This window comes from Centroberyx gerrardi, chromosome 15 (assembly GCF_048128805.1).
Source record: "Centroberyx gerrardi isolate f3 chromosome 15, fCenGer3.hap1.cur.20231027, whole genome shotgun sequence".
NCBI classification, from domain to species: Eukaryota; Metazoa; Chordata; class Actinopteri; order Beryciformes; family Berycidae; genus Centroberyx; species Centroberyx gerrardi.
This window is the reverse complement of record NC_136011.1, coordinates 26,717,595-26,744,651: the sequence shown is the minus strand read 5'-3', so window position 1 is coordinate 26,744,651 and position 27,057 is coordinate 26,717,595.

Here is a 27,057-nt window from a genome sequence, read left to right as displayed (position 1 = left end):
GTTTATCCATCCACACAAGAAATTACATTGTTTAAATACTGGTCAACACACACACACACACACACACACACACACACACACACACACGTGGAATTGTATACGGACCTACAACACAGACACACACACATACACACACACTTGTGCACAGAAATACTTATGTATGTCCACACACACATATACAGTATGTATGCATACACTTACTGCTAAACATACACAAAACATGTTTACATACACACACACACACACACACACACACACACACACACAGACATAGCCTACTAATACACCCACTTTTTAGATTTGTAACTGCTTTTGACATATATATACATCTCTCTCTCTCTCACTTACTCACTCACACACACTCTCTCACACACACACACACACACACACACAAAGATACACACACATAATTTCAATCTGCATCACTGCTGTCTTATCCAGGCAGGCAGAAAATCAGGGAAAGTGACTCTTCATGCAAACGGCACATTCAAATAATAAACGCCCAGAAATGATCATTAAAACATAGAAATGATAATTGAAAGCTGAAATGAAAACTGACAGACGATGGAGAATAGAAAGTTAATGAGCTCTTCCACCTGCTTAACCAATCCCATTTCCAGTCCTCACTCTCTATTCAATACTAAATGACTGCGCACACACACACACACACACACCGACACACACACACACACACACACACACACAAACAAATGAGGACAAACAGACGCTTGCAAATGCACAGGCACGCACTATCTCTTTTGCTAACGTGCACACACACACACACACACACACACACACACACACACACACACACACACACACACACAGTACAATATATTTAGGAAACAAGTAGGTACACCTTATGGCAAAGATGTACATATATACACACATACATGCAAAAAATAATCTAGAGTCACTATAACTATCTCAGCATGATGGACTGGCCTGTCTCTTCTTCTGTGGTGTTCATACCAGTTAAGAACACATGAAGAAGTAGCTGAATATGAGCATCAGTCCAGACTTCATGTTGTTCTGCTCGGGTTTACAAGCATGAGGAACTGCTGGCTGTCAGATGTCTCCTTCTACCCATAATCCCTTGTGTTTTGGGGTGCTTTCCTGTAGTTGGTTGGATTCTGTTCTCACTCCTAATGAACTTCTCCTGGAAGAAAACAGACACTCGCATATTCGGTGCAGTTATTTGGTGCCGCCCGAATTCAGATGGCATAGTTTTCACCTGGACAAATCGCTCTCACTAGAATCAGCTCTGGAATCGCTTCCATTCATAAAAATCCATTCAGGCCAATCAGCATCTGTTGCTAGGCAGAATTCAGGAAGAAGAAATTTAGTTGATTGGTTAATGGAAAATCCCAGCGGCTTCGATGCTTAGCAACGCATTCAAGAGCGCCCCGCTTTTAAATCGGCTGAACTTGGAGCAATTTCAGACTGAATAATGAAGATGAAAATGAAATGGGCGTTCAGTGTGTGAATATCAGACAACAAATGAACCAAACTAAAGCTGAAGAGTTCCAGGAAACCGCTCCGAACATGCTGGGTGTGAACGCACCCTTAAGAAAAGCTTTGTTCCTCCTGCCAAACACACTGTTAACAAATTCCCCCTCTGGACCGGAACTTGAAACCGCGCTGACATAATCCTGTTGATGTTGCTTCTGCTGTTGGTGCTCTCCCCTCTGTAATTACTGCTGAACTATCGTGTTTGTTGTGAATGAGCGTTGCTTCGTGTCGCTTTTGCCTCGCACACTGGCTCTGAAAAAGAACGTCCTCTTGAGGACAATAAACTAAACTAACTGACTGTAACACACAGGGGAACACAGATGCACACATATGGACACACACACACACACACACACACACACACAGAAGTCTCCACTCCATTCTTAGAGTAATAAACCCATTCTGCAGCGCTACAGAGCTAATTATAGCAGGTTTTAATTGCTTTCCGGCTTTAAAAGCGACTTCTCTCGTAATCTCTCTCTGTTTCTGTCCATTGCTTCACAGCAGCACCCCTAAGCCCAAGGATGTGTGTGTGAAGATGTAGTGTGTGTGTGTGTGTGTGTGTGTGTGTGTGTGTGTGTGCATCAGAGAAGTGTGTGTATGTAGTGTGTGTGGGTGACAGTACATGTGGGTGAAGAGGGAAAAGGGGAGTGCACTTGTGGGTGGGTGTGTATGTAGAGAGATAGAAAGTGTGTGTGTGTGTGTGTGTGTGTGTGTGTGTGTGTGTGATGAGCTGAAGCATGCTGCTAGCTGATTCAGAGCTTTAGCGTGTCAGAGTGTTAAACGTTTTAACTTAACAGCCCAAATTTTACCAGCACTTCTCTTTCTCTCTCTCTCTCTCTCTCTCTCTTCTCCATCTCTCCCCTTCTTCCCTTGCTCGCTCTCCCACTCCATCTGTCTCTCTCCTCTTCCTTCCTTTTTTTTTTTTTTCCGTTTCCTTCCTCCCCATTCCTCCCTTTCTTCTCCTTCTCTCTCCAACTCTCTCTCTCTCTCTCTCTCTCTCTCGCTCTCTGGCTGGGATTCCATTCAAGTATTTTCGGTGAATTAGGATGTGTCCAATTAGAAAAGCTGAATGGAAACTTTGATAAAACTTCAAAGACTCCAAAATGGACAGTCAGAAGAAGAAAGCTCTTGCTTAATCAGTAAAAAAGGTTTTTATGCTTGCTTGAGGAGGAAAATTATTTTACTGATGAAATGATGCGATAAATAGAACAGATAAATAACGCATTTGACAAAAAAATGATGCTGTATGCTTGGTGTAATCGGTCCGATGAACGTTTCAACTTCATTACAAAACAGTTCAGAAGTGGCTTTGGACTTTCTGAAATGTCTATAAAGTTTCTGTCCACTGTGATTTAGCAGAAATTTCAAACCGTGTGTAAGTCTTCATCGTGGTTGTATGATCATTTGTTGCTGCGTTAAAATATTGGCCAAAGTGCATTTTTGTTTTTTTCGCCTTGGGATGAAAGCGTGAAACAAGGCTGACATCAGCTGACACTACAACCACAACAGCTACAACCTAAAAACTAATCACTTCTTTAAAGACTTTCCATTTTTTTAGCATGGAATTTCTTTTTTGTTTTAACATTCAGGAGGCCTGTTTATTCACTTCAGCCCAGCTAATGGAAACACACACGTCGCATTTTATTTTTACATTTCAGAAGTTTGTGAAAGATTTGCTGGATGGAAACATAACTACACACTTCCTTGTTTCTCTTCCTCTCTAACCCCTCTTCTTCTTCTTACGCTCTTCTCTCCATTTTCTCTCCTCCCTCCATTCTCTCCCTCTTCACTCCATCATTCCCCTCCCCCTTCTGTCTCTTTAGTTCCTCCACACACACCTTATTGCGCCCGCTCTTCCTTTCTCTCCCTATCCTCCCTTCCTCTCTCTCCCATCTTTCCTCCTCTCTTTCCTTTCCTTCCTCTCTTTCTCAGTCTCTCACTCCCTCTCTCTCTCTTCTCTCTTTTATCCCCTTTTCCATCCTCCCTTATTCCCTTACCTGCCCTCCTTTGCTTCTGTACGTCCTCTTTCTCTTCATCTCTCCTCCCTCCTTCTCTCCTGTTTCCTTTCCTCCTCTCTCTGCCTCCCCCTCTCTCTCTCTCTCTCTCTCCATCTATCTCTCTCTATCTCTCTCTCTCTCTCTGGGGACAGCAGGAGGAAACAGTAACATATGGGCTTCCTGGTAAACAGATGTGAAGTTTTGAATCAAAGGGAGGAAAAAGCGAGAGACGGGTGAAAACGCCACCTCTCTTTTTCACAGCCGTGTTCTCTTCACCGACACTGATTGATTAATGTCGTCACATTATTCGGGATGCCCCAGCATTACACTTTACAAACTTGAGTTGTCGATGCCATGCGCTGTTTACAACAGCCTGGATAAGCTCTTATGCTGATTATGAGAAAGCTGAATAAGATCGCTGGCATATGCTGATAGCAGACAGGATAAATGAGGCGTGCAAACTCCTTATTCTGTTTACTGCGGGTTTGTACGTTTTTTTTTTCTTCGCTATATTTTAAATTATTCATGTAAACAGAGATATTTGTGATCAGGTTATGAAGCTGCATGTACCATCTCATTCAGAATGTGACTTTAATCAGGATAAGTAAGCAGAGCATGTAGCATGTAGTATGTTCAATGCATTCAGTGAATCAGGGACTTGTCCATGGTCATATATGCTGCCTTCAAGCGCTCCTTGCACGCTCCCACTTCGGAGTTTGGAAGTCCTAAATACGACTTTTCATGCATTCATGTGCTTCTGATTGGGAAAAATAACAAAAGTAGGTTTTTGTTTTGGCATTTGCGCCTTTATTGCATAGTTCAAAGTAGAGAGAGACAGGAGAGATTGGGATGACATGCGACAAAGGTCTTTGGCCAGATGTGAACCCAGGACGTTGCAATATGGCATGTGCCTTAGACCAGTGATTCTCAACCTTCTTCATATCATGGACCCCTAATTTAGTTCACATTGGGGTCACAGACCCCCATTTGATGAGATTTTTTCTCTCTGACCCAAATATTTTTATTGTTAGATATGATTTTGTCCAGAATTCCATGACTGTCTGTATTGTAGGTAGAGAGATAACAGAGAAACTATGATCAAAACAGTCATTCTTCTACATTCTCTAACTGTGTTAACTTCTTGGAAATGAAATAATGGTGAAGTTTAACAATTGATCAATTTGCTGTGGACCCCCTGGAACCCCCTCAAGGACCCCTGGTGGTCCCCGCACCCCACGTTGAGAACCACTGGTCTTAGATCACTGAGCCACCAGGACGCCCCCAGAAGTAGGTTTTTGGTGGCTGATGTTTGACTTTATGAATCGATCAGCACAGAGCTGCTTGGTGCTGCGATGACAGAATGAAGAAAATCCATTTCAGGCAGGTCATCGATGTCTTCATTTTTTAAAAACAAAGATGTGGGAAAAGTTAAACACAGACTGAAAATATAAACATCCAACAATAAACCTATTTACCTGAGATGACAAACAATAGAAATAAACGTCACATCTCAGCAACTCAGGTCTTATAAATCCTCTCCCAGTCGTATTTACCTGTTTGTCGGGTCGTTCATGTGCACTCAACTCGTAGTTATGATATTTCCGACAGCACTTGAAAGCAGGGATAGTTTTGTGCTTATGCTCGGGAAGACGGACGGCGGGGAGAGATTAACCGGAGCACTCTTTATCGATAGACTCAAATCAATGAGCATAAATAATACAATCCTTGACCCTCTTAGCCATGCAGTTCATAAGACTTCAATCATCATCATCCAGGCTTGTTCCTCCCTCGCTCCCCAGACTCAGCAGCTACTGAGAGGGAGGGAGAGGAGGCAGATATCGGGGCGTTAATAGGAACCAGGTGCTCCTCTTATCGGGGCGCACTCGTTGAAGAGCGCCTGAGTGCGCTCTTGGTCACTTGACAGGCAGACACCATCAAGGGTGGAGTGGACCGCCGTACTCCAGAGTGTAAACAGCCGGCGGTGCCACAAAAACAAACCCCTCTCCCAAACATGACAATTTGAATGAGAACTGAGAACATTGCTGCCTCTGAATGTGTTTCAGTTTAGCCGACCAGAACACATACCTGGAAGACAGATGGAAAGCAGATGGAAACAGAGGCAGACTCAGAAGATATTTAGACAAATCATTTTCAATATTCAGCAAATTGACCCTTTGGTGTTGTCGAGCTGAAGGCCAAATTACCCAAGAAGTTACAAATGAGGCTACAGCAACTGGATGGTTTACCTATCGATAAGCTAATGTTAGCAGTTAGTTACTTCATGTTTTTAGCATTATCTCCAAAGTGACTAGGTCCATATAGTGTTAACTAGCAGTCCGCTACTTCATGTTGGTAATGTTATTTATCTCCAAACAGGCGAGTAGCGGTTTGAACAAGCTGAAGTCACCGAACCCCAGCGTTAGCTAGCAGACACAGCTAGCATCGTGAAATGACTGTCAAAGTACTATATTACTACTATTAAAAATAGAGGCGGTTAATGCTGACAGTACGAATTTTACCAAATTGGTTTGGAGATGAGTATAATGTTAATATAATACATTAACAATGAGCACAAACTCCACCCAGCTGGCACATCACCGCCTGACCAGGAGCCCTTAAATGAGCGCACCCAATGTCTCATCAGCCCCCCCTTATCACTATTATTAGTATATCCAAAATGAAGGTACTATACATTGATTCTCTGGCAATAGTGTACAATAATCAACTGCCTGTCAGTTGTTAATCCGGATCACAGAAGTTTTTTAACTAGTCTGGTAGCAGAAAGGCAAACACTCACTGACCCACAAGTCTTTTTGTGTTTTTCTGCTGGCTCCTCCCTCATTCTGCCTTTCTTGCAAATTCTTCCATTATTCTGTTATTCAGAACAGGCTGGATTCTGATCAAAGGTCCTCTACCCAAACTGGGTCGATTCACTGATGGATTCAATAACTGCTCCAGGATCAATTGGGCATGCCTAGCAAAATGGAATCCAATTGGATTTCCCCAAAAAGTGCAAGCCCTACCAATCTATCTCCCCGGACCACACTGGAGCTAAGTAACGGTAAAGGATTTCAATTAGAAAGCTCTTAGACTCGTGGGGACAGGCTCAGGACCAAATTAAAATGAATTTGTTTGTGTAATGTTTTAGAAGGAAAATTGCTCGGCTATCAATAAAATGGCTCCTTCTCTTTCATTGCTCTGCAGCGGCCATTGTTGGGTCCTGACTAGGGCTGGGTATCGTTTAAAAAATTACGATACCAGTACCAATACCAGTACCCTTAAAGTGATACCGATACCAATAGAGTACTTCATTCGATACCTTTTTTTTAATGTTTTGCACGCTGAACTGCCAACTCCGTCACATACACACCGCGCTCGACTTCACCACAGACTGTATGGGTTGTAGCTGCTGCGGTAGCGGGCCAATCACACGTCGCATTAAATCGAAGAACGCTTGCGGTGATTGGCTGCGAGCAAAACCATACAAATAGTCCTTTTTTTCTAGATCTGTGTACAAAAAGTACCGAATGCAGGTATCGTTTGACTGGGGAAGTTTCGATACTACTTGGTACTGGGTTATTTCGGTCGATACCTTAAAGGTATTGAGTACCGATACCCAGCCCTAGTCCTGACACAGTGAGTCATACTGTATGATATTGTAATGTTGGACTGTGAAGCCCAGCTACCAGAGAAATGGGTCCTAGTCTGTCATCGCTCTGCAGTTACCGCTGTAGTGTTATGACCCACAGATGCTGCATTCACACTGTGGCATAAAAAAAACAATCAGTATGCACCAGTCAGCATTCATCTCAAATAGATGATCTTCTAATAGTTTATAGCTTGCATAAATTAGGAACTATGATTCCCAGTGTAAATGAGTAGCACATAATTCGAATGGCTCAGCCAAACCAAAATCTGGCGGTTCATGTTTTTCTCCCAGACTCCAAAATGGAGTCAGAAGTAGAAACTCTTGCTGATTCACTATCTTACAGGAGAGTAAGGAAGAGAGGAAATGTGGCTGTATAGATTCTAGAGAACATCCAGGTTATCTTCACCGCAACGACAGACGGTGAAAGTTGGGAAAATTCAACTTTTGTTGCCAAGTTGCAGGGGGAATTTTTCACCAGCACTGGTGGAGTTTACCATCAATCTCCTTTTGTAAACAATGAATATCCAGCTTGCTGTCTACCGCACACAGCCACAGTGTTAATGCAGTCAGGTTGCATAATGTGGTAATGCTGGGCAGTGTTTAAGAAGTAAAACTGTCCAGTCAGGAGGAAAATGGCTCCTTCTCTCTCAACGCTCTGTGTAGCAACTTTTTTGTGGGTCGTGAGCCACTGACTGATATTCAGACAGCATGAAGAGATTGTTTTTGCATAAACTAACATCCCAAATGGGTGAATAATTAATTAAAGGTATTATATGTAACAATTTTTAAACATCAATATATCATCTCTCCTATCATCCTGCCACTGTATGCCATCCAATAAAGCAGGATACAAACAAAAATAATCTGAAAAGACAATAAGTCACCAAGAAGTGGGGGAAATGCTAGTTTAAATAAGACAGTGTGTGTGTGTGTGTGTGTGTGTGTGTGTGTGTGTGATCTCAAAGTGAATGGCTGACACTGCAGGATGGACTGCTGTAATGGTTTCTCTTTCATCTTTCTTTTTCTCTCTTGTCATTTAGTGTGATAGAGAGAGATGAAGGAGGGAGGGAGGGAGAAAGAGACAAAGACAAGAGAGAGAGAGAGAGAGAGAGAGAGAGAGAGAGAGAGAGAGAGAGAGAGAGAGAGAATGATGACGGGGCAGAGAGAGAGGGAGGGACAGAGACTTTCAAAAGAAGACAGTGAGACAGAAAGTGAAATATAGAGGGAGGGACACACACACACACACACACACACACACACATTTGGATTTGGGTTTGTGCTCAAATGTACTCATCCCGAGGTAAAAATCTTAAAAAACGTAAAAAACTTCAATAATAATTACATAGCTGACGCGACAGAAACTGCAACATAGTCGAGACATTTTAAAATGTTTCAGGCTGTTGTCAGTCATTCTGTCGCAGCTTTTCACTTCACTACTTTATTCACAACAGAGCATTTCTCATTACTGCAAAACAGAGGGAAGGTTTCAGAGTGAATTCAGATTCTGCCTTCTAACTGGGAGAGAGACCGTTCACTTAAAGACCCCAGAAACAGCATCTTCACTTCCTTGATTTGATGTATTTCCTGTTGAAACAGGATGTTGGGGCGGGACAAAACACAGACATCAATCAAAAGTGTAAACCAATGGAATATCAGTCTTGGAGAGAAAGGAAAATGTATTTGATAGGAGGGGCGGAGGAGCAGGACTGTTCAAACATCTCTGATCGTTTCATTGGAATTTTTATTTACACCTACGACTTTAAGCAGCAATGACCTTGAGTAGCCTATGTTATTGCTTTTATAATGCATTTAAATTTTTACATTGGAGGCTTTGCAGTTGCATCACAAAATCTCCAAGCAACCACATGTGGCGCAATCATGGAGGAGGTCCATTGGAGAATTGTCTGTAGTCCTACACAAATAAGATAAGATAAGATAAGATATCACTTTATTAATCCCCTTGGGGAAATTCGGGTGCGACAGCAACAACTGGCAGAACAGTAACAGGGAAAAATAAGTACAGAAGATAATAAAGAGAAGAGGTAATAAGATAAAAAATTAAAGGTACTGTACATAATATAAAACTATAGACTGGTGGTTAACCAGGCAAGAAAGAGTGATAGCTGACAAAGATTGTTCTATTCAGTAACGTTATGAGTGGATTTGTGTCCAAATTTAGGTCAGGGTTAGAGTTAGGGTTAGCTAACCATAACTCCAAAATTGATCAAATTCATCAGTGATGAAATGATCAGTTCCCAGTCAAAAACAGCACAGAAATGAAATGTGTCTACTGAATTCTGTTGAGACGGACAGGTCTTATATTTAGAGACGATAATGGATTATTATCGTATTATAATTAGATGATGTCAGCTGCAGCCACTATTACAGCTGTTGATCTCCAATATGGCTGCCAGAGGTGTACGTCACCTGAAAGCCCTCTACAGTATCAAACATTTAACTTAATAATTTTATTTTGGCCCCTTGGGTTAGGGTTAGTCAGTCTCTGTCAGTCTCTGTTGCTAAGCGATAAACATCCTTACTTGTTTCATTCATTCCATTCATAGTTCAAGTTCATACTGTATATTGCACGCTTGAAAGCCTCTCATCCAATCACAATCTGTAGTCAGAAATAAATGTTGTATAAAGTGACATTATTTCACTAAACCCAACAAATACATGGGATTTGGCCCCAGTGGGAATTGAACCCCTAACCTCAGCAGAGTTAGTGCCTTGTTGTACACATTGAACCCAGAAAAACTAATCTCTCTAACTCTTACATACACGCAAACTTGCACACACGCACGCACACACACACACACACACACACACACCTTCTTTGACTGAGTTAAATAAACTAGCTCATTATGCGAATGTAGCCCCTGGGAAACTCTTGAGACCTTGGATTCTGCAACCCTCATTGTTGTTAATGCACTGTGTGTGTGTGTGTGTGTGTGTGTGTGTGTATGTGAGCAAGAGAGAGAGTGCGTGAGTGAATGAGTGAGTGTGTGTGTAAATATTGATGCAGTCCTTGCAGACTAAGTGCCATTGAGATGAATATTGTCTGGATGCTGAAGGAGTGGGCAGAATGTTAAATCTGTTTTAACATAAAGATACACTATAAAAACAAACATTTGGTCCTGTTAAAAAAGGTTCACTAAGACTCTAAACTGAACTCTAAAGTCATATGGTGTGTTGATCTTTTATCTTTATTTATCTTTTAACTTATATCTTATACTCCACTATAGATTTACTTGAAATAACCCCTACTTTAGCATCACTAATAGTAAAAATATTCTCTTTTCACCAAAATCAATTGTTAGATGATTGCATTTTTCTCAATCTTTAGATCTCATGATTAAAAATTAATAAAATAAAGTTAAATAAATTGCAGAATGACAGCTGGAAAGTCAATTTTTTTGGAATTCCTCTTTTAAAAGCAGCTGAAACTGTTGCGTCAACACTGTTGCATTTCTACATTTACATTTTAGACGTTTAGCCGACGCTCTTATCCAGAGCGACTTACAAGGAGTGCAACCGAATTCTCCAGTAGAATTAACATTACTGCCGGCATGTTTTCTCTGAGTGTGTCTAATGAGATAGCAGATGCTCGGCTGATGAATCTGACAGTTTCAACAAGGAGGAAGGAGCCTCATAACGAGGCGGATTGGCGAGCTTCTACCTCATTATATCTGTCTGAAAAGTTTCGGAGTTGGCTTTGATCTCAGGTACAGATGTCCTCTTCTGCATTAGGCCGGGTTTACACTCTCTGCTTGATCACTTTGCCTTTTACATTTTACATTTTAGGCATTTTGCTGCCGCGCTCATCCAGAGAGACTTGACAATGAGGGCAACAGTAGAATAAGCTTCTATTCATGGATCAGCAACGTTAACAAGCTACAAATATTAAGGAGGTCAATGGTCAGAGACATACTGATAATCCTTGAAAGGTTGTGGTTTTCAGAAAAATAAAATAAGGCCTTTTAAAGTTTTTGAAAATGAATGGAAAACCTTAAAATTACTTGATTTTTAATTAAAATATAGCACTAAATCTCATCAGTATGCCTCAGTTGGCTTGTGATGTATATATGCGTTGATATAGCAGCTGTTTGAAAATGAAGGATTTCACCAGGATTTCAAGAATACAAAATGAGGCCTCTATGTCTAATTTTGCCCCAATTTTTTTTTTTTTTAACTCCTTTGAAAAGTCCTTGAATTTGACGTCCAAGTGAACGTGGGAAACCCGCTGACACTTTCCCTGTGACCTAGAATGATCATGTAAGAGAGAAGGACAAGAAATGAGAAAATAAAATAGAAGAGCGGAGGCAGAGGGGATTTTCACTGAGATTGTTCAATATAAGAGAAGATGAGACCGGACAGACTTGGGAGGCAGGAAGTGACTCAGGAGGGTGAGACGGACCTGAAGTACTCCTCCAGCTTGTGCTTCTGACGTCTTTTCCCTTGGATTTCCCGTTGATGCAGTTTGAGTTTCTCTCTTCTTTGTCTGTTCAGCTATCGCTGCTCATGCTAACTACCCAGTTCTTCTTCTTCTGTTGATTCCAAACAAACCAGGAAACGTAAAACGCATCACTTCCTGTGTGGCAGAGGATTTTTCCCGGGCTCTTTAGAACAGACGGTGGAGAAGATTAATGAACTGGATATAGGTTGGATCACTACTCTGTTATATCAGCCGACAGAAACATTTATTTATATGAAAATGTCACAGATTGTTACTTAAACTGTATTTTGCTTTTGTACATTATTGTATGTTTGTTTAACTTTGTCTTGATGCTGCTTTTCTTGACCAGGTACTTCTGGGAAATAAAGATAAAATAAATGTTTAATAATAATAATAATAATAATAATAATAAAATAGAAATTCAGTGCAGGTGCTGACATGGACGCCACATAACAGACTCCAGTGTAACAGAAACAGAAGCATGACGGGTAAATGTTGTGAAGTTCAACGGTGCTGTACATACACAATCAATACTGATTGATTGATTGATTGATTGATTGATGAGCTTGCTCTCGGCGCCCAGCAAACATGAACAAAGTCAGGTATCACACACACAAAATACATTTTCCAGTTGGTAGGTGTGCACATTTAATCTGTATGTTACATAAAATCACATAATATACATCCAGGTTCACAAGATTAGATTGCTACCCATGGAAGAGCATAGTGTAATATGAGGTGTGTGTGTGTGTGTGTGTGTGTGTGTGTGTTCTCATTTAGCCAGTAATCTGTATTCTTCTCCCCTCTCTCTCTTTATTCTTCCGATGAGAGAGCAGTGTCCAGCTAGCAGCACTTAGCGGAATTGGATGTTTTATATCACACACACACACACACACTGACACACCCCTCCCAACCTCTTCTGTCTCTACACCACCCCTTATCCTTTCATCCATCCCGCCCTCCCTCTCTGTCTTCTCCCTGCATCCCTGCATCCTTTCTCTATCCCTTCATTCTTACATTTCTCTTCTTTTCTGGCTTTCTTCTACCCATTCTCCCTCTCCTCCTCCTCCCTCCTCCCTCTCTCATCTTTTCCAACGACAAACATGCAGACATTGTAGAAGTTTGCTTTGCTGCACTGGTGCTGCACTGCTGAAAGGAAATGTTCACATCAACAAATGGAGTGACCAGATTTGTGTGAGTCGATTAGAGACGGTGTCTTAAGTTTCATGAAGACGAAGTCACAATGAAACTGCATTTTCAGAGCATCTCGCTTCTGTAATTATAATTCCTCAGGATGTTGGGCGGGACATAACGCAGGGAGGGATCATACAGAAGTGCAAACCAATGGAATATCAATTAGGGAGAGAGAGGCAGTTTGATTTGATGGGAGGGATGGAGGGGCGGGACTGTTCAAAAATCTGTGACGGTTTATTGGTCCAGGAAGTAAAAGGAATGGGATTTTGATGTAAAAATACAAGAAAATATAAATTTTGTACATTTGTTGGCATTTTTTGGTAAATAGGTGTATATTATGACATGGAAAATTAGGATGAACAGGATGAAAAACAGGATGAAAAAGTATTTTTTTTTACTTTGCTGTGACTTTAAGCTTATGATATTGAACACTTTCGCAGTTGAAATAAATGTGAAAATAAAAACTGTAGACCAGATTTTAGATTATAGGTCTGTGTGACTCTGAGTGCAACAAGAAACCGCAACAATTTTAAGATCTGCAGTAGTGAATTTAAGACTTGAAATGCAATTTTTTGTTTAGAGAGTATGATTTAAGAGATTTTAAGAGTGTTTCAGCGTTTTTAAGGACCAGCAGCCTCCTGCTCCCTCCATCTTTCCTCTGCTGTCTTTGTTTTGGAGGCTGCTGACTCACTCTGGACATGCTCCACTGCTCCCCACTGTGTGTGTGTGTGTGCGTGTGTGTGCGTGTGCGTGTGCGTGCGCGCTGTCATTGTGTAAGTTTGTTGCATTGTGGGGTGTGTGTGTGTGTGTGTCTGTAAAGCTGTCATACCGGCTCTCGCTCTCTTTCTTTGTGTATTAATGTGCACTTCAGGTGATTGTGAATGTGTGTGTGTCTGTACTGTGTGGTTGTGTACAGTGTGATTATGTGTGTGTGTGTGTATGTGTGTGTGTACACGTGACTGTGTATGGGCAGGCATGTGCGTATATGTGTCTATGTATCTGTGTGTGTGTGTGTATTCATGTGTTTGCCTGCACTCTAAGCAAGTGGTTTATTCACCTGTGCTTTCCTACTATTTGTGTGTGTGTGTGTGTGTGTGTGTGTAAAGGTGCCTGTGTGTATACGTGTGTGTGTCTGTGTGATTGTTGAGGTGTTCAGGACTCTCACCTCTCCAATCTCTCCTTCCTTCCTCTCCTCGTCTCCTGTCTTCAATCTCACCGTTCGCTTGGCAGAACGCCTCCCCAGAGGCTCCAGCAGAGAGAGAGAGAGAGAGAGAGAGAGAGAGAGAGAGAGAGAGAGAGAGAGAGAGAGAGAGAGAGAGAGAGAGAGAGGGAGGGAGAAACCCATTTAGACTGCAGCCAAACACACAGAAATACACACTCAGACAGAGTAAGAAGACAGAAAAAGGCCAAGACAGGAAAACAAGAGAGAGAGAGAGAGAGACAGAGAGAGAGAGAGAGAGAGAGAGAGAGAGAGAGAGAGAGAGAGAGAGAGAGAGAGAGAGAGAGAGAGAGACCGTCATATGTTAATTTCATTCTGGACAATATTGCTCCTGCTCCTCCACTTGACAATATGATGATGTAACATGGGACAAAAATGGAGATGACAGTTCAGAAAATGCCTGTGAAATTAAAAACGAGGGGTAAAATGCCCCTTTTTCATATTTCACCCTGTTCACATTGTCTCTGTTGAGTTGTCAAATAGTCAGAGGACTGCTGTCCCCCATGGGCCACCGTAGGTGATTCATGGGAGCCGATGACCTGGAGATTCTGAGCGAGAAAAATTGAGCAATGTTTGAACAGAAAACAGGCGAGTGCGCAGCCTGAAGCTTTACACAGCCAGCCGCTGAAGAAAATGACAATCCACACAAACCACTGCATCAACAAAAAATAAAACAAGCAATATGGTAAAAAAAACAGTGGAGGGTGGAAGATGGAGGGAAAACAGCACCATCCTCCTCTATAAGGCCTGCTGCCGGTTTCCATCAGTGAGAAAGAAGTGTGGGACGTGTGGTTTGTTATGATTTAAAATGAAACAAACCTTAGTGGTACAAAGGTACAAATGTCTTTATTTGCCAATATGCAATGCAAATGTATGAGAAATGAGAAACAAGGCATAAAATTAAGTCTTTTTAACTGTTTTCGAAGAGAAGAGTGTCTTTTCTTTTCATTTTCTTCTCTTCATTCATTCTCTTCTAACCCTAACTCACAATACACTGAAGCCAAGGTAGTGTTCCTCCTCTGGGCCAACTTGTATTAGTTCATACTTCACTAAAACTGCACCCAAAAAGGATCAAAATCCACCTAAAATCAGATCAAGGCGAGCAAAAGTTAATTTCTTACCCTGCTGGAGATAATCAATCATGTAGGTTTACCCTTCATGATATATTGATGTAACATAGAAGTTGATTACGCAATAGGTTTAAACTCCATATTACATCGATAAAACACAGGAGTTGATCGAGAAATAGGTTTGCACTTCCCAGAAGGCCCACCTGATCTGTCCTCTTAAAACTGGAGCAAACTGGATGCGATGATTGACGCGTGACATTAGATTAGTTTAGATTAGTTTCTAAGGTGCATTGCAGGCTGCAGGTTTGAAGCATCAGCAGTTACCAGCCGTTCTGTTTCATGGCTTCTTCTACAGCCGGCTTCTTATGGACTAGCAAGTCTATGCTACTAGCTAGATTAGTTTGCAGTTATTACATTATAAAGCGTTTTTGAGCTTTGTTAATTTGCTTTTCCTCATCCAAGTCTTGGCTTCCTGTAGCCTGCTGCTCGACAAGGAAAACATGCATGATGCCGCTTTGCCTCGAAATAGATCCACAATCACTGTGGTTCCAGAAACCAAATAAAAACAGACATTTTGCTCCTCTGCTGATGCTCTAAACTTGATCCAAACAGAGGCACCAAGGTGGTTTGATGATGGATTTTCACCGCTTGACACTTCCACTGTGCATTGGACCCCTTAAAACAATCGGTGTGTTTGAAACCAGGCCTGTCTGATGCTTTCAGTGCAGCTGTAGTTTGGCAGCTTGAGTTTGGCTCCCAGCAGCGCAGACACTGATGGCTGTTTACTGTGTGATCCTGTCAGTTACTGATGGAGTCTGCTGCTCCGCCTGTGTGGGCAGCAGACAGGCAGACAGGCAGACTGTCCTGCTGTGGAGACGATCACTGCTGCTCAGAGAGGGAGGAGCTTCACACTGTGGGAGCCACAGACTACTGCTATTACTTTTACTGCTCAACAAGTCCTCAACCCATACGACCACATAGGTCGTTTGTTCCTACCCTCTAATCCGACCCACAGAAGTACGTGAAATGAAAACAACTTGGGTTATGGTTATGGTTAGGCAACTAAAACAACTTGGTTAAGGTTAGGAAAATGGTTTGGTCAGGGTTAAATTTGGAAACGCTGGGAATCGAACCCCGGTCACTGACATCGAAGGCAAACGTATACGCCCGTCCGCCATCCCCGACCACAACGCCCTTACTTTCCACCGTGTTATTTCAGTGTTGAGAGAGAAACGTGACGTCACGTGACGTGGACGCAGACCAACGTAGCACATTGTCGTTATTTACACGACCGCTAGAGGTCGCTTAACTTTAAAACGGAACTATAGGTCGTAATAAACTGCTTGTACAAACGACCTATGGGGTCGTTTTTTGGGGGAGGACAGGCTCTTACTGCTACTAATACTATCACTACTACTGCTGCTGCTACTACTACTACTACTACTGCTGCTGCTACTACTGCTACTACTGCTGCTGCTACTACTACTGCTACTACTACTATTACTGCTACTAATACTATCACTACTACTGCTGCTACTACTACTACTGCTGCTGCTACTACTACTGCTACTACTACTACTGCTACTATTACTATTACTGCTACTAATACTATCACTACTACTGCTGCTACTACTACTACTGCTACTACTACTACTACTACTGCTACTACTACTACTGCTACTACTACTATTACTGCTACTAATACTATCGCTACTACTACTACTACTGCTACTACTACTACTGCTACTACTACTATTACTGCTACTAATACTATCGCTACTACTACTACTGCCTCTGCCACTACTACTGCTGCTACTACTATTACTATTACTGCTACTAATACTATCGCTACTACTAGTACTGATGCTAGTACTACTGCTACTGCTACTACTACTGCTACTAATACTATCGCTACTACTACTACTACTACTATTACTACTAATACTACTACTTGATCAATGACACTTTTACAAATGCAGACAGAGAGAGAGACACCCGGCTCTCCATGGCCTGTCAATCACAGCCGTGTCCTGGTTCCTCGCTGCAGTCCTGATTGGTCCTGTCTAATTTAAGCTGTTCCATTTAAGCTGCGTAAGTACAAATTATAGCTCTAAACATAATTAGCAAATCAATGAAATAGTAGGCGCAATTTGCAGGGGGGGTGGGGGGTGGGGGGCTGAGGTTTGGGGGGTGGAATGAGTCCAGTTGATGCCTTCACTGCTGTCAACGCAATTTAATTCATTCAGTATCATTCAACATCCCCGCTATTCCAGGGAAAGGTTAAACTCCCCATTCCCCTTGTTAAATCGGAGCAAATCAGCCCTAATAGCTGTGATGACTATGTTACATTTCATAATGGTTATGTGAGAAGGATTTGATATTTACACTCGGCCATTCCACTCAGTCGCCCTGCTGGTGTTTACGCTGCGGTTGGGGATTGTTATTGATCTAACCCATATCTATCTATTCTAATGTAAAAACCACCAGCGCTAATAACTCTCACATTAACGTGTCCTTCAGAAAGTCTCATCTAGGGCATTCTGTGTGTGTGTGTGGTGAGAGACAGAGTGAGTGTGTGTGCTCACCAACCGCCTCAATATCAACTGGTTTCACTGGTTTCGTAAGGATCAGTTTAGTCAAAGACACACACACACACACACACACACACACACACACACACACAGTGACTGACAGTCATGTTGTTCTTTAATGTCATACATCTTCATTAGAGCTGTTCTAATGCAAATTGTAGATTGTGGGCTCAATTTTTGCTTCTTTCCTCTTGTTGTTGTAATTTACCCCAGCTAGTGTTACAACACCCCGGTATAGGTTGTAAACATGGAACTCCTTGTATTTGACATCAATTCATGAAATCTGTGATATTATAATAGAGGTTAAAGTAATTGCTATTTGTAGCAGACAAATGTGGACACTTTGTGTCAAAATGTGAGAGATCTAACTGAGTTATAGGGACTGAGACAAAATGTGTTACAATCATCCCCGGTCTCCGCTACTATGAATTTACCTCATAAATATTTATTTAAGCCCTAAAAAGACAATATTCTGTAAATAAAAAGGTGTGGTTTATCCTCCACTACATCCCTGGCTACAGTGAGCACTGCAGAAAGGTTGGAAGGAAGGAAGAAAGGAAGGAAAGGAGGGAGGAAGCATGGAGAAAAGGGAAGAAGGAAGAAAGAAGAGAGGAGAGGAGGAAGGAGTGTGGACTGAAGGAAGGAAGGGAGGGAGAGAGGAAAGAGTGTTTCACTCACCACTAAAATCCCTAGTTGCAGTGCGCACTGCAAGAAGGTTGGAAGGAAGGAAGAAGAAAGGAAGGGAGCAAGGAAAGGAGGGAGGAAGCATGGAGAAAGGGGAAGAAGAAAGAAAGAAGAAAGGAGAGAAGGAAGGAGTGTGGACTGAAGGAAGGAAGGGAGGCAGGAAGAAAGGAAGGATGGAACAATTGAAAGAAGGAGAAGCAAGAGGATGGAATGAATGAATCAATTAATGAAAGATGGAAGGAAGGCAGGAAGGAAACATGGTAGGAGATGAGATTTAGTAACTTCTCTCCTTTCATGTCCACAAACCCTGGCTGGACCGTCCTTGACCATTTAATAAAACCGGCGTCGTCTCTGAAAGCAGGCGGGATGACCCTTTAAGCCCTGTGACCTCAGCCTGAGGATGACACATTAGCTGCATGCTGCTGGCTCAGTACCTTCCATGTAAACCATTAATCATCATGGTCATTATCATCATGGCTGCAGGCAGAAATCAATACGCTGATGGTTGAGGAAGTGATGAGGATAAATGACAAACATGATGGCAAATGGTTTCATTCCAAAACGCCGCATTGATTTTGATCCTTTTAACGTTTTTTTTAAACTCTGTTCATCAGGGGAAGGTTGACTGAGCATGTACAGTATATACAGTATACAGTATATATACAGTATATACAGTATATACAGTATATATACAGTATATACAGTATATACACTCTGCTTCACTTTCATACAGTTTCACGCAGTCGGAGCGGTCAGAATTTGGGAGTGTAACAGCGAGGAGTCGACCTCTTGGCTACTTTATGCAAATTTTCAAGCAGCCAATTCAGGCGTTAACCAATCAGGTGAATCGTGGGTGTCTAAACAGAAATTTAGACACCCATGTGTCTAAAGAGGAATTTACTTGCATGTAGCTCTAGTCTAACATTCAATCGATATTTATTTCAACATGATCTCACACAAATTATGTGAAATGAACACGAACTCTGAGACGCAGATTGGTTAATGTTTGGGTTAGACGACTAAAACAACTTGGTCAAGGTTATGGAAAGGTTTTGGTCATGGTTAAATTAGAAAAACCTTCGCTAAAAATGAAAACTTGAGTCACGGTAGAAATTTCCTTCGTACAAGCTGGGAATTGAAGTCCGGTCATCAGCCAACATCCTGACTGTCCACTGAGCTGCTTCAATGTCACACTTCCTGTTTACAGCCGTGCCTCCTCCATGTAACCGTTTCATGCTGGGAATACCGAATTTTAATACTTTACGTGCCACCAACACGTAATTTGGTGTTTGTGTTCCTTTCACGTGTTTCTGTGAGATCAGGTTGTTTATTTAGATGTGAAGATACAGTATTTTCACATATTTCACATACAATTCACTATTGCATTCAGGAAAATGTACTCTCTTTTTTAACATGCTGGTGGTGGATTAGGTTTGAACTGAAAGCCTGGATGGTTTCAATTTGTCGCAGTAGTTTTAACCGGCTCATATTCCCGTGGCGATCAGATAGGCGCCTGCCTCTCTGCCCGTCTGAAACGTCTCCCTCAGTAATTGGCGAGGGTGTCGAAGCTCCAGCTGCTCTCTCTGTGTGTGATCTGACCAGAGCGGGACTTTAATAAGCCTGCCTTCTTAAAAGAGACTTGACCAGACTGCTGTATGTTTCTGCTGGGCGGAAAAGACGAGGAGTTGAACAGATTGATGGATGGATGAACAGATGGGAAGATGGAGGAATGAATGAATGCTGCAAAGCTAAAGAAATGAAAGCAATATCCTGGTAGTCAAACCAATGGGTGAAGACATGATGCATGGGTTTAAACTAGGGTTAGGCCAATATACAGGGCTGGTATTGGCCCTTTTATTAAAAACCCAATATATGTCAGTCAGTGTCGTTCATCTCCAATATGATGGATATGATTCAGTTTGATTGATTACATATTTATTGTAGAATTGATCAATGCCACACTGGTTTTCATTACATTACACAGACATTAACCTGAACTGATTCTAATGCAACATTTTGATCGGATATCACAAGTATGCAAGAATATGTTTTATTAGTGGTTCTAGTGTTACTATTGATTTCAATGGAGAGTAGCCTACTGTCATTTTCGCTTAATTCTTTCAAGCCTTAATCATTTAAATTTTTGGGTATTATAATTTATTTATTTATACATTTTATTATCCTTAACTATTTTATCTTTCTTTTTTAATGTCATTTCACTAGACAAATTATGTATTTTTTGTGTTTTGTGTGAAGCACATTGAATTTGCCTTGTGTATGACATGTTCTCTATCAATAAAGTTTGTCTTGCCTTGCCTATATGATGATGATCTAAATGCTGTTTCACATCCTGACAAGTCTACATTTCTGGGGGAAAACACTGCTTATCATTTTCAGGGGAATTTTGGCATTAAAATGGTCAAATTTAAAGATGTTCGATATTGGCACAAAATATTGGCTATTGCAGATTAAATCCAAAAATGTCTCAGTAACGGCCTAAAAAAAACAAACATGTTTTTCATCATGTTTTTCTATTCTAAATCTCTCGCTCTCCTTTTTTCGATTCATTGCATTAAGACACATCAAGATAAGATAATAACATAATAATAATAACATAATGGAGGCAGATCTAGCTGAAAAACAGAAATGAAGACGATAAGAAAAAGGCCAAGGCAAGCACACAGAAAGAAAGAGAAAGAACCAACAAACACCTACTGAGGCAAAGGAAAGGAAAGGGTCTGGTGAGTGGGATTACTAACTACCTTTGGGATCAGTCAGTGGAAAACACACACACACACACACACACACACACACACACACACACACACCAAAGTGAGAGTATGGAGAAATTGGATGGAGAGAGACAGGTAAAAAGTGAGAACGGGGAGAAAGACAAACAGTGATAGAGATAGACAGCGACAGCAAGACAGAAAAAGAGATAAGGGAGGGAGAGATAATGACAGTGTGTGTTTGTAGGTGTGTGTGTGTGTGTGTGTGTGAGAGAAAGAGAGAGAGAGAGAGAGAGAGAGAGAGAGAGACTGACTAAGCATGGTCCTCCCATTAGTCCTTGTGTAGGTAAAGCAACAGTCAAAGCCCAAAGGGGACAGTCAACCGAACTCGCAATCAATGTCTGCTCTCATCACTTAAGATATTTGTGTGTGTGTGTGTGTGTGTGTGTGTGTGTGTGTGTCTGCATGTGGTCGCCTCTGTTCTCACTCCTTCATTCACCAGCACTGTCATTTCATTCATCGATGAGAGAGAGGTGTGTGTGTGTGTGAGTGTATGTGTTTATTTGACTGGCACACACGCATATACACACTCTCTCTTCGTATACTCGCACACACACACACACACACACACACACACACACAGCACCAAAGCCCTCTCCACTGGCTCAGAGTAATAATGATGCCAGTGATTCAACATCAGTGTCGCTGCACCTTCGATTGAACGAAGGATCTGAAGGTCTGAGGAGGGAATTCAGCTGCAAAAAGAAAATCTCTTTATTTTCCACCTCAATGCCCCAATCACTTTTTATTAATATCAGATGAAAACCAGAATAATTTTATGTACAATGCACATCGCTGCATACAGCTCTAATGCAGGATGAATCAGGACTTCTGTAATGGCTTCCAGCGGGGACATAGGCTAGAAATAATCTGATTGGTTGAGTTAAACCTCAGTGGGCGGAGCCAAAGAACCACAGTTTTTCAGAGCGCAAGTTAGCTAACTGTCAAACTTAAAAGGCAAAGAAGGAGCTCTGGTAAAAATTTAAAAAAAAATATATAAGTGGCAACTGCTTTCATTTTTTATTCATTCATAAGCATGACATTAATGATGTTGAAGGTCAGCAGCTAGCTAACTAGCTAACCTAGATAACTTAGTATGGATAGATTGTGTTTTTTCAGTTAGCAGCAGAGCGCTAGGCTTCATAATATTAGCTTCCTTCTCTCTTACCTCTTGTCTTTTCCACTGGGCTTCAGGCTAATGTTACTCAGCCAGAAAAACTGTGGTTCTTTGGCTCCGCCCACTGAGGTTTAACTCAACCAATCAGATTATTTCTGCCCCTGAAACTCAGTTTACCAATCTTTTTAGTTGTGGAATACCGATTATACCCTGCACCTTTATGGTAATTCATACTATGTACTAACTACTACTACTAAAATACTTAGTAGTATCAACCTGGTCTAAATTATGTAAAGATAGTCTCTAAAGGGGAAAAGGCATAAATTAACAGTTTTCTGAAAATAATTGTTTTTTGTTTTTAATGGTTATTGTTGCCTTACTGTAAGATGGTCACCGACCCCTAGCTGACCCGTCCTTTTGTTTCCCACCACACACCGGCTGCCACTGTATTAGGTCTAAACTGAAGCAGGAGGATGCAGGGTGTCCATCACTGCACCATATTCACTTACACTTCCATTCAGTCGTTCACTTGGGATAACACGAGCTAAATGTCTACATTTTGACATAAATGGAACAGAGCCTGGATTAGAGAGAAGGGAGAGTCAGTGAGGAGAGAGTCAGCGTGAAAAAGAGAGAGAGAGAGATAATTTCTTCTTTAGTAGAGAGGCCACTTCTGTCAAGTGTTGAGTCGTTTGGACTGGCTGGTGATAACATTAAATATGCCAGGGTTAACTAAAGAAAAACATGTAGCTGCCAAAAAACAAGTTTCACAGACCAAAATAATAAATTCATATAATTCATAGAAATGTCACCCTGCCTGTTTTCAATTCTATTTTGTGAATAAAACCAATTACATTGAATAAAGAGACATTTTTTATTTTAAACTTGCTTTCTCACTTATACCATGGATCATGTTTTGTCTTCATCTTCATTTCTTTGTTTGTGTGGGAATAACGTTAAGTTTCAGCTAACGTTAGACTAGATAATCACCCAGTCTAGACACTACCGCTGTGTCAGCCAATCAGCAGCCTGTTTGACACAGAGCCGTTGTTTTTCTTTGATTTGATTGGCTCACGGTCAGAGGGCGTGTACGGTGGCCAGCAGGGACAAAGTTTGAGAACAGGCAAAGACTAAAGACTCTATATAACCAAGACATTGTTATACCAGCCAGTGTGACAGCTGTCCTTCATTCATTTATATCCACCAAAAGATAAAGTTTACTGCCATTTGGCGCTTGGCACATGGTAATTTTTGGAACCTATGTACACTATTCATGTGTGTTTGTATGTTTGTGTTTTGGATTAATTGATATTATGTTCCCATAATACCTTTTCAGCAACGAAAAGGAAAGAAAAGCTTGGTATCAAAGCCTTTAAAGTCGAGATGAAATGAAAAATGCATTTTTAACCCTTTTAGATCGCATCCCCGGTCATACTGTGCACCTATTTAACAATACATGCCAAAAAAAATACAAAAAATCAATTTCTTTGTATTCTTATATCAAAATCCAATCATGTTTTCTTCCTGTAAAACAAAATATGCCGTGTGCTTACGTAAGCATGAACCAACCAACCGTTTCTCTCTGTAGCTCCGTATCCCGCTAAACTCTAAGCCCTGCCCACTGTTTAGCGGTCCAATCAAATGCGAAGGATTTGATTTAAATCCCTCTTGTAACTGTACACCGCTCAAATATTCTGTTTCACTGGGAAATACGTCACAGTACAGAAGCTGAAGACGCTCTAACTTCTGTTTCAGTGGGACTTTAACACATTTCTCTCTGTGTGTTCATATTGCTTTTCCTCCTCAGGATAGTCTGCACATTTTCGAATAGACGTAATTTCACTTGAGGACATGACACAGGCAATATCTTGAAGCAATGTAGGTTTTTTTCCCATTAACATGACTTAGAGTAGTTGGTAATGAGACTTTTAGTACTATAGGCTATTACAGTAAGTTATCCTCATTGTTTTTCTTCCATTTGTCAAACTGCATCCCTGCTGAAGGCAATGTTTCCCGTCTCCATTATCTCCAAATGTGTCCCACCATTATCGCCTTAAAACTTGGATTGGAAAACTTTGAATGTCAGCAGAGAGACAATCTGTGTGGCAGCAGCAGCGTGTATACAGACACAAGGGTCAGTTATTCAATTCAATTCAATTCAATTCAATTACAGTTATACAGTTACAGGGTTCAGTCATTTGGGATTTAACGAGGTCAAGGATAATGAGCTGGATGTTGATGTTCTATATTAAGGCTGCACCATGATGTACGTATATAATGTTATGTTAATTTTCTTTTCCACAATTAATAATCACAGAATATTGTCATATTGGCAATACTTACATATTGAAACAGTTCATGTCTGCTGTACACTGTAAGTTACTTTATTTTGTATCCAGACTTATCAAGTTTATTATCATTATTATTATTATTATTATTATTTTGTTAAAAATCTCACTGCACTGGCAGATCATTTTACCGGTTTTGACTGTTTTTTTTTTCAGGAGAATGTAACTTGTTTCAGGACATTTACTTTGTAAAAGTGAAATTGTCTTGGAGAAAGTTTCTTCTTTCAAGATTTTCTTCATTGTTTTATGATGATTTCTTGAAAGAAGTCATATTGGCATGAATCAAGTGAAATTTACTGAAACCAGCAGATTATCTGTCAGTGCAGTGAGAGAATTTGACTAAAAATATCATGAAACTAGAAGGGCACTCGGAGAGAGCAGACCTCCGCCAAGGTTCGTGCTATTATTGCTTGTTCGTGAGTTGGATCCGGATCCGCTCCAAAATGTAATGGGTTCTTCCTTGGCCCATGCTACACCCTTCCACGAAGTTTCATTAAAATTGGGCCAGTAGTTTTTCCATAATCCTGCTAACAGACAAACAAACAGACAAACAAACAAACAAACGGCACCAAAAACATAACCTCCTTGGCGGAGGTAATAATAAGCTGATAGGTCTGGAAACAAGAGAAAATCACTGCACAGCTTGTCATTTTTTACAGTGTAGATGAAATTAGATATAAGATACCAGAAGTGTCGTAAAACAACATAAAGATTCCTTCTTGGAAGGAAGACAGCAACTCCCAAGTGAGGGAGTGAATATAACCTCAACATTATATTTAATGCAGGATAATCAGCGTATTAAACAGCTGATGTGTTTGGACACTGTTTCAGGTTGTGGTTGCTCTTCACTCTTGGGAGTTGCTGTGAGTGTTTATGCAGGTTTAACAGTTTTCTGACAGCATTTCTGTCCCGCTAAAAGCTGCTTGTGTTGTGCCAGCACATCACTTCTCCTCGTGAGTTTTGAAAGCCAGAAGTCTCATCACCAGGTGAAGTAATCGATGAGTCATCGGTATTGATCAACAACCCCATCGACTCCCACAGATTATATCATGGCCATTTTGGGCTACAGAGCAGTAAAAAGCTTCCTTACTGCCCCTGTAAGTTGTGTTTTGGCTCGGAGGGTCGTGCTGGCCGGGGGGCGGGGCTTCTTATTTAACAGCACTGGTATCAGCTGAGCGCAACTTTTAAAGTCGAGATGAAATGGCATTTCGAGAGTATCTAACTTCCGTATCGTGACGTATTTCCGAGTGAAACAGGAAAGACAGGCGGGACATAACGTTGGGAGGAATTTGATTTGAACGTTGAAAAGTGGGCGTGTCATAACACCCGAAGACACACCGAAGTACCGTGCTGTTGCTAGCTAGCTAACTAATGAATCTTAGCTCTGTGCGCTAAAAGTTGAAGATTGATTGATGGGTGGATGTCATGATATTATTGGTTGAAATTGGTTATGGGCATGCTTACGTAAGCACACGGCATATTTTGTTTTACAGGAAGAAAACATGATTGAATTTTGATATAAGAATACAAAGAAATTGATTTTTTGTATTTTTTTGGCATATATTGTTAAATAGGTGCACAATATGACCGGGGATGTGATCTAAAAGGGTTAAAAATGCATTTTTCATTTCATCTCGACTTTAACAGCCTGGTTTCCCCGAGGTTCATGTAGCTGTGGGCACTGAGGGTGAAACACCTGAGGGTGAAACACCTCTTGGATGAAACCGGATGTAATTCACAGTAGGAAAAGGATGTATCTCTTACAAATATTATCAACAGCAGCAAAGAAAGCAATTACAATAAGATGGTTTAAAAAGGACCCCCCCCACCTATGATGAGTGGTTAACAATTCTAAGAAGCATTTATACAATGGAAAAAATTACATATATGCTAAGACTACAGAGAGAAATCTTTATAGAAAGATGGACACCAGTAATGGAGGCAACTGGACTGCAGGTCATGATCTGAGGTAGTTTTCCTTCTTTAAAGTGAGACAAAATAAACAGGAAATTTTTTATTTTTTGATAAAAAATATGGATATTTTCCTATGTATACTGACTGAATATGTATGTCTATGTAAGGTGAACTTGTATATAACCCATGTTTAGTTTTGTTTTGATATGTTTGTGTTATTTACGTTGGTTATTTTCACTATTGTTATTATTATTATTTCAATTTGTTTTGATTTATTTTTATACATATTTTCATGTTGAATTGTTCTGATATATAAAACTCTACAAAAATTGTAACCCCTTGTAAAGGAAACTGTCAACCTATGTTGAAATATTTTTGATGTAAAATGGGATGTGAGAAATAACCAAATAAAAAATAAGTTTCCACCTCTTTCACCCTCTGCTGTGTGTGTGATCTGGGAAATTTGTTTGCTGGTTGCTCCCTTTCTTTTCTTTTGCTCCCCATTTGGGTTTGT